Genomic DNA, 9,907 nt, shown 5'->3' with positions numbered 1-9,907 from the left:
ATCATTGCACATCAGCTTTTACTGCAATTTATTTGTTACTGTGGGGCAGGATAGGTGGCTGGGATTTTTGTAATATTCTGTATTGTACATGGTATTTGTCTTACAGCTTGCCTATTAGAGGATGGGGTCACTTACCTGTGGGAGGGGGTTCATGGCCCTTCCCCAGGGTTGTGCTATGCTCAGTTTGATTATTATTATTATTTTTTATTCTTTTTGTGTGGTGTGCGCTCTTTCTTTCCAGTGAAATCTTGGTATAGTAACAAAGTCAACTAACAGCATCAGGAATTTGTTATCTTGCAACATGAGACCCAAAAGATCCATGAGCGCACTGAAGAGGTGTCGCGTAGGGTCTCTACGGTAGAGGGCACCTTACACCCCTTGCAGGAGCGAGTGGACTCTCTCCAGCGTCAGGTTACTGGGGTTCTGAATCGTATGGATGACATGGAGAACCGTTTGAGGGTAATAACTTCCGCCTTGTGGATCTTCCTGAGAAGGTGGAGGGGAATGATCCGGTATTGTTCAAGAATCCTGGCAGGAGATCCTCCTCTTGGATACTTTCCCTATTTTTCGGTTGAACGAGCTCATCAAGTTCCGGCTCAGCCTCCTTCTCCTGGAGGCCCTCCATGTCCCCTCCTTGCCAAACCTCTCCACTTCAAAGACAGATATGCTATTCTACTAGCTGTACGTATTAAGGGAGAAGTTATTTGTGATGGTAGCAGAGTGACCTTTTATCCGGACTTTTCTGTGGAACTTCGCAAGCAGGTCCGGGCGAAGCTACGTGCCAAGGGCTACCACTATGCCATGTTGTATCTGGCTCGTCTGAGAGTAGTGGATGGTGCATCGGCCAAGTTCTTCACTTCTCTGACCGAAGCTCTTCACTGGGTGGATGCAGCCCCCCTGTCCGGTCTCCGGATTGAACTTTCCTGACCTTCACTGCTGGAGACTGTTTCCCCTGATTATCTTAAGTCAGAGTTTAGATAGATAGTTTCTGCTTAGGGCCTTCTTAGGTTCCTATATCCCTAGGGTTCCCAGGGGTAGTTATTTAGTTGACGGCCGTTCTAGTTTCTGGTGGGCTGGCGGGAGGGCATATTAATTTTGGTCTCATTTGGTGTTCTTGGATGCTCCGTATTAGTTACAGTTTTGGGTAATAGGTCTGCACTGTGTTAGGGTATAGAATGTCCCATTTAGTGTTAGACAGGGTTTTCTCTGAGTTGTTTTGGTTTTGCACTGTTGCTTTTGTGTATTTGTTTTATGTCTGTGCCCTGTTTGTTGTGTTGTCAGATGTCTGTGGTGGGTGTGGTCCCGATGCTCTGCCCCTCTCTGTCCTTGCCCTCCCTGGGTCTCTCCTGTTTATACCTCATGATATCTATTCTGATGGGGGCCCTGAAAAAGATTAGTTGGAATGTCCGGGGGCTTAATGCTAAGTTTAACCTCACCCTGGTACTTAGGGACCAGGCACGTACTTATACGTCCGTGGGAATTTCAGTCCCCGCCGCGCAGCAGGCACCCAGCGCAAATTCCCAGGGGGTCATCAATGCCCCCCCATGCCGGGGATCGGCGCAAATCGCAAGTGAATTCATAATTGCGATTTGCGCGATTCCGGGTCTATGGTGATCCGGAATATAAGGAGGATTGCTGGTGTCTAAGACACCCACAACCCCCCTGAAGAGATAGGAGTGAGGTGGCAGGGGTGCCACCCCTCCTATCCCTGCTATTGGTGGTCTAGACGCGACCACCAATAGCGGGGCGGGGGTTACATTTAGTTTTCCCCCTCCTGCCCACCCACAATAGGCGGGGCAGGACGGGGAAACGACTGAGGACCGGCGCCGGAGTCCACTTACCGATCTGCGGAGGCTAAGGGCGACGATTGGCGTCGGAGATCGGCGGCTGGCGAAGTCATGCAGCAGGCTCCCTGGATCTGACGGAAGCCGGTAAGTTACCTAGCAACATCTGGAGGGCTGCAGTCTGGGACCACTATATAGTGGTCTCTATACTGTAGCACTCCAGATGTTGCAAAACTACAACTCCCAGCATGCCCAGACAGCTGTTTGGGCACGCTGGGAGTTGTAGTTTTGCAACAGCTGGAGGGCTACAGTTTGAGACCACTATATGGTAGTCTCTGAACTATAGCCCTCCAGATCTTGCAAAACTGCAACTCCCAGCATGCCCGCACAACTGTTTGCTGTATGGGCATGCTGGGATTTGTAGTTTTGCAGCATCTGGAGGGCCACAGTTTGCAGTGGTCTCTATACTGTAGCTCTCCAGATGTTGCAAAACTGCAAATCCCAGCATGCTGTGAGTTGTAGTTGCGATCCCTCCAGCTGTTGCATAACTACATCTCCCAGCATGCCCTTCAGTGATCAGTACATGCTGGAAGTTGTAGTTTTGCAACAGCTGGAGGTACACTGGTTGGAAAATATTGAGATAGATAACAGAACCTAACTGAAGGTTTTCCAACCAGTGTGCCTCCAGCTGTTGCAAAAGTACAACTCCCAGCATGCAGGGTCTGTCAGTACATGCTGGGAGTTGTAGTTTTGAAACAGCTGGAGGTTTGCCCCCCCCCCCCCCCATGTGAACGTACAGGGTACATTCACATGGGCAGGCTTACAGTAAGTTTTCTGCTTCAAGTATGAGCTACATATACACCCCCTTACACTGTCCCCCCCAATAAAAATTAAAAACGTACTGTACGGCAGTGTTTCCAAAACGGAGCCTCCAGCTGTTGCAAAACAACAACTCCCAGCATTTCTGGACAGCTGCTAAACTCCCAGCATGCCTGGACAGTTAGTAACAGCTGGAGGCCCCCTGTTTGGGAATCACTGGCGTAGAATACCCCTATGTCCACCCCTATGCAATCCCTAATTTAGTCCTCAAATGCGCATGGCGCTCTCTCACTTCGGAGCCCTGTCGTATTTCAAGGAAACAGTTTAGGGCCACATATGGGGTATTTCCGTACTTGGGAGAAATTACACTACAAATTTTGGGGGGCTTTTTCTCCTTTTACCCCTTATGAAAAGGAAAAGTTGGGGCCTATACCAGCCTGTTAGTGTAAACAAAAAAAAACATTTTTTACACTAACATGCTGGGGTTGCCCTTTCCTTATTATTTTCACAAGAGGTAAAAGGAAAAAAAGACCCCCAAAATTTGTAACACAATTTCTCATGAGTACGTAAATACCCCAGATGTGGGCGTAAAATGATCTGCGGGTGCATAACAAGGCTCAGGATTGAGAGCGCACTATGTACATTTGAAGCCTAAATTGGTGATTTGCACAGGGGTGGCCAATTTTACAGCGGTTCTGACATAAACGAAAAAAAAAAAATACCAACATGTGACCCCATTTTGGAAACTACACCCCTCACGGAATGTAACAAGGGGTATAGTGAGCCTTAACACCCCACAGGTGTTTGACAAATTTTCGTTAAAGTTGGATGGGAAAATGAAAAAAATTTAATTTTTCATTTGCTCAGCCCACTGTTCCAAAGATCTGTCAAATGCCAGTGGGGTGTAAATACTCACTGCACCCCTTATTAAATTCTGTGAGGGGTGTAGTTTCCAAAATTGGGTCACATGGGGGGTGTCCACTGTTCTGGCGCCACGGGGGGCTTTGTAAATGCACATGGCCCCTGACTACCATTCCAAACAAATTCACTTTTCAAAAGCTCAGAGGCGCTCCTCCTCTTCTGAGCATTGTAGTTCGACCTCAGGGCACGTGACGTCCACACATGGGGTATTTCCATACTCAGAAGAAATGGGGTTACAAATTTTGGGGGGTATTTTTTTTTTATTTTACATGTGCAAAAGTCGTGAAACTCCTGTGGGGTATTAAGGCTCACTTTATTCCTTGTTACGTTCCTCAAGGGGTCTAGTTTCCAAAATTTGCTCTCAAAAAGCCAAATATGACTCCTCTTCTGAGCATTGTAGTTCGCCCGTAGTGCACTTCAGGTCAACTTATGGGGTACCTCCATACTCAGAAGAGATGGGGTTACAAATTTTGTGGGGTATTTTCTGCTATTAACCCTTGCAAAAATGTGAAATTTGGGGGGAAACACATTTTTGTGAATTTTTTTATTTTATTTTTTACATATGCAGAAGTCGTGAAACACCTGTGGGGTATTAAGGCTCACTTAATTCCTTGTTACGTTCCTCAAGGGGTCTAGTTTCCAAAATGGTATGCCATGTGTTTTTTTTTTTTTGCTGTCCTGGCACCATAGGGGCTTCCTAAATGCAACATGCCCCCCAAAAACCATTTCAGAAAAACGTACGCTCCAAAATCCCCTGGTCGCTCCTTCGCTTCTGAGCCCTCTACTGCGCCCGCCGAACACTTTACATAGACATATGAGGTATGTGCTTACTCAAGAGAAATTGGGCTACAAATACAAGTATACATTTTCTACTTTTACCCCTTGTAAAAATTCAAAAATTGGGTCTACAAGAACATGCAAGTGTAAAAAAAATGAAGAATGTGAATTTTCTCCTTCACTTTGCTGCTATTCCTGTGAAACACCTAAAGGGTTAAAACGCTGACTGAATGTCATTTTGAATACTTTGGGGGGTGCAGTTTTTATAATGGGGTATTTCTAATATGAAGACCCTTCAAATCCACTTCAAACCTGAACTGGTCCCTGAAAAATAGTGAGTTTGAAAATTTCGTGAAAAATTGGAAAATTGCTGCTGAAATTTGAAGCCCTCTGGTGTCTTCCAAAAATAAAAACTTGTCAATTTTATGATGCAAACATAAAGTAGACATATTGGAAATGTGAATCAAAAAAATTTTTTGGGGGGGGAGGGGGGAATATCCATTTTCCTTACAAGCAGAGAGCTTCAAAGTTAGAAAAATGCAAAATTTTCAATTTTTTTCATCAAATTTGGGGATTTTTCACCAAGAGAGGATGCAAGTTACAACAAAAATTTACCACCATGTTAAAGTAGAATATGTCACGAAAAAACTGTCTCGGAATCAGAATGATAACTAAAAGCATTCCAGAGTTATTAATGTTTAAAGTGACAGTGGTCAGATGTTCAAAAAACGCTCTGGTCCTAACGGTGTAAAATGGCTTGGTCCTTAAGGGGTTAAAATTGCCTTGTGTCTTGATTTTATGAAACGCCAATCTTCTCATATTATCTGTCTACAGGAAACTCATGTTACGGGTCAGGAGATTCTAGCCCTGAAGAGGGCCTGGATAGTGCGGGGTTATCATGCTTCTTATTCTAACTATGCTAGGGGAATTTCTGTCTTGATAACTAAGTCCCTGCCGTTGGAGGTTTCCCAGGCGGCGTGCGACCACTATGGGAGGTTTGTGATTCTACACGGTTCTCTGCGTTCTTTTTCCTTTGTCTTGGTCTCTGTCCCCCCTCTTTTCCATGTCTCTGTTCTTTAAACTCATCACTAATACATTTTTGGCTTTTCCCCATGATCCTGTTCTTTTCATGGGAGATTTCAATGTGGTTCCTGATATAGCTATTAATCGCACCACTGCTGCGGATCCCGGCTCCTCATCGTTTACCGACTGGCGCTGGGCCTGACCGTACTACGTCTGCCTTCTCCTTTTATGCTGCGGCCCATAGGTTGTTCTCCCGAATTGACCTCGCTCTGGCATCGGAGGACCTACATTGGGCAGTAAAAGATGTTTCCTACACCACTAGGGGGATCTCAGACCACTCAGCTATACTGGTAGTTCTTCATTTAGGCCCCCCCCTTCCTCTCGTATCTGGCGTATGTATCCTGAGTGGTTACAGGCGGAGGCAGTTGTAAATGCTCTGGGGGTGGCCCATGCCGAATATTGGGAGCATAATGATTCTTTAGTGCAGTGACCCTTTAGTGCAGTGAGATGCGTACAAAGCCATGGCTAGAGGTGGCTTTATAGCGGGAGTAGCGGGCCAGAGGAAACTTAGGTCAGCTATGTAGGTTAAGCTGTTGCAGAAGGTGGGGTTATTGGAGGCAGCGTATGTTCGGGACCCTTCCCCTAAGAATGAGAGGGCGTGGGCTAGGGCTCAGAGATCTCGGTTGGTCATCCAGAAGGGTAGGGTCCAGTTGCGCATAGCGGATAGGGAGGCTGTCTTGTTTGCTTTTGGGGACAAAAATGGTAAGCTGCTGGCATATTTGATGTGTGCAAGTCGGCCGGACGTTGGGGTGCTGACTTATCCCTTGTTGATCATTGATGTTTTAAGGATTTTTTACTCCTCCCTGTATGCTGCCCCATCTCAGCCCTGTCAAGGGGAGATTTTGTTTTTCCTTAAAGATTTATCTCTTCCTACGCTTAGTCGCTCTCAGGCAGAGGAGTTAGATGCACCCTTTTCAGTTGAGGAGGTTGAACAGGCTATTGGTGATCTGCCCCAGGGTAAGACCCCTGGTTTGGATGGGATGATAGGTGATTGGTACAGGATGAATACAGAATGATTGGCCCCCAATCAAATTGTTTCACTTCATAGCGGATGCTCTTCCAGACTCTATGAGGGAGGCACTGATTGTAGTGCTTCCTAAGTCTGGAAGAAATAAATAGAAAGAAAAAAGACCGGGGAGCGGCACCTCGTGTATTACCCTTAAACACAAACAGCAAGTGTAAATGTGGGAGAAACCCACGGCACTTATAGGTGGCTGCTCACCAGATGTAAATAGAAGTAACGCATATCACCCCAAATAGGGGTACTCACTGATGTCCAAAGGAGGGCTGCAAGCCGGAGGTCACAGGCACATACGTCCTGACGTAGTCATCAAACGGAAAATGGAAAAGGACCTCATTCATCCAGGCGCTGCCGGTTAGGTCATCAGGTGCACAAAATGATGCAATGTATACCTTGGAATATTGTATACATGAAAGTTTATTAAAAAATAATAAACAACATACAGATTACGCGTTTCGAGGGTGACTCCCCTCTTCCTCAGATCAGGTGTGCTGATGCACACCTGATCTGAGGAAGAGGGGAGTCACCCTCGAAACGCGTAATCTGTATGTTGTTTATTATTTTTTAATAAACTTTCATGTATACAATATTCCAAGGTATACATTGCATCATTTTGTGCACCTGATGACCTAACCGGCAGCGCCTGGATGAATGAGGTCCTTTTCCATTTTCCGTTTGATAAGTCTGGAAGAGACCCATTACTGCCTGAGTCTTATAGACCCATTTCCTTATTGAATGTTGATATTAAGATTTTTGCTAACCGGTTGTACGGGGTCATTGATTCTGTTGTTCATCCTGACCAAACTGGGTTTATGCCGGGAAGGGCTACGGATGTTAATGTGAAGCGCCTGCAACTCAACATAGCTGCTGTGGGGGATGGCTTCCCTACCGGTGTGGTGGTCAGCCTAGATAGCTATAAGGCCTTTGATTCGGTTCTGTGGCCCTACCTCTGGGAAGTATTGGGTGCGTTTGGGCCTCGTTTCTGTGCTTGGGTTATTTTATTCTATGATAGTCCTAGGGCTCGCATTCGTACTAATATCACTGTGTCTGCTCCCTTTAGCCTGGGTTGTGGGACACGACAGGGGTGCCTGCTTTCTCCTTTTCTTTTTGCGATGGAACCATTGGCTGCTGCTATTTGTAGGGCTCCTGATATTTGTGGTATCCCCAAGGGGTTCTATTGAAGAGAAGCAGATTATGCACATTATACGCTGGTGTATTTGGTGGATGCTGAGGGCTCTCAACTGTCCCTTATCGACCTTCTTGACAGATTTAGTAGTATTTTGGGCTTGCGGGTAAATTGGGCTAAGTCCTCATTGATGGCTCTCTCTTCTGGAGTTCCCCTCCCTTCCCATCCTCCGGCTGGGGTACAAATGGTTTCCCGTTTCAGATACTTGGGTGTGGAGGTGAATTTAGATCCACTCTTGAGCTCCACTGTGGAGCGGTTGAAAGCTTGGTCCCCACTTCCTCTTTCCTTAGCAAGTAGGATCAATATTTTTAAAGTAATATACCTTCCTAAATTTCTTCACCTTTTCCACTTAGCGCCTGTGATTCCCCCTAGGACATATTTTAATACTTTGTATGGTGCTCTGGGATCCTTTTACTGGCAGGGGAAGCCTCCCAGACTCGGTCGGGCTCTTCTCCAGGCCCCTAAAAGGCACGGTGGCCTGGCGGCCCCTGATATGTATAATTATTTTCTTGCTTCCCAACTGGTCTACGCAGCATGGTGGATTGATCTGGATCAGTCGAACTCGGCAACGGCCCTGGCTGTTGCAATCATGGGATCCTATGAAGCTCTCACTAATACGTTCTACAGGTATAACCCTCGTTCTTCTTTTCCTATTCCTCTTCTGACTATTGCTAAAGTGTGGTCCGTGGTGTCTAAGCAAATTTCCACAACCGCTGGTCTCTCCTAGGGCACCCTTGTGGGGGAATGTACATTTACCTCACCTAATTGGGTTACAGGAGTCCGGTTTTTGATGATCTCATGGAGTCAAATTAGTGTTTCACTTTTTCACTTGTTTGGGGAGGATCAAGTTTCTTATCCTTTTCAGACATGAATGAACGTTATGGCATCCCGGGAAATGCCTTCTTTAGGTATCTCCAGCTCCAGCATGTGGTTCAGTCACAGTTTGGGTCCCTGGCGTTTACCCCCCCCTGTGTTTTCTGAGGTGGAGCTTCTCCTAGGCACTGCGGACCTTTCTAAACCTCTTACTCAGGCTTATGCACTCCTCCAGACGCTGGGACCCAACCCTTTCTTACTGTCCTTTCATAAATGGGTGGCTGATGTACCTGATTTGTCTGATAGATAGTCAATAGAAGGTGGTTGAGGGTTCTTACTATGCTAGGGTGGTCAGTAAATGATATATGCTGATACAATCAAGGTATGCTCTGAGGTTATATTATACCCCTGCTAAGCTTAAACGTATTGGTGTATCTTAGTCTGATTTATGTTTTCGTTGCTTCGTGGAAGTTTCTTTTCTGCATGCGGTGTGGGAGCGTCCTGTCGTTGCTGTCTTCTGGAGAGAGGTGATGACATTTCTTGCTGATAATCTTATAGAAAAGGTAGAAGAAAAAAACAGGGATATGCGCCCCTAGTGAAGGATGTTTTAAAGGTGAGATGGAGACAGGTTAAATTGTTGCACTCACCGATTTCCGTTGTGCCGAGAGCACAACATCTATGATAGCCTTAGATGAGGTATCAGGTCTGCAGCCACGGTCCTCTGGAGCAAAAGCGATGTCCCAGCAGTGTAAGTAACAAGAAAAAGCAAAGTTGGGCCGTTGGTCCTGATGGAAAGAAAGCTCTATAGACCCTTCTCAGTGTCTAAAACGTGGTTTATTAGCACAGAAAGCAACGCGTTTCTGGTCCGAACTGGACCCTTCGTCTGGCAGTGTGCATACAACATCGTGAACAGAAGTGGTTAAAAGACATTCCTTACACAACCATAAAGGTTACGTTAATTTGGTAATTCACAAACATGGTTTACACAAGTAGCGTAGGTAAGTAGAGCATCTGCAGCTGGAAACCCGGTGCCGTACGGGTGCATTCCTGCATATGCATTAGACGGCCGGGAAGTCAGCAACTTGCAAGGGACTGTGAGGTAAGGGCAATATGATGCAGGTATGTGCAGAGATTGCCTTACTAGGAAACTATATCGGCCGTAGAGAGATATCCTTCTTTATTCCTGCGGCCGAGGGAACAAGGCTGATTGGGTGAGCGGAGCTGAAGATGCTCCTGATCGGTCAGGAGACGGAGACCTGTGTTACGTGTGTATCACTTTGACTACGGAGCTGTCTTCGATTTTTTAGCCCCTATTGGGAAGTACCCTAAATCCTATTATTGCCGGGGATAGGGGAGGGTGGGAATGGTAGTGTCCCATGTATACCCAGGTATACAGTATGTAGGGCTGTCAGCATTTAATACAGTATGTACACTATGTAGGACTATCGGCATTTGATGTGACATTGTGGTGATGTATAAATCACCACAATGTCACATCAAATG

This window comes from Hyla sarda, chromosome 8, assembly GCF_029499605.1.
Source record: "Hyla sarda isolate aHylSar1 chromosome 8, aHylSar1.hap1, whole genome shotgun sequence".
Classification (NCBI taxonomy): Eukaryota; Metazoa; Chordata; class Amphibia; order Anura; family Hylidae; genus Hyla; species Hyla sarda.
The sequence above is the reverse complement of the archived record's forward strand: the minus strand, read 5'-3'. Positions refer to the sequence as shown.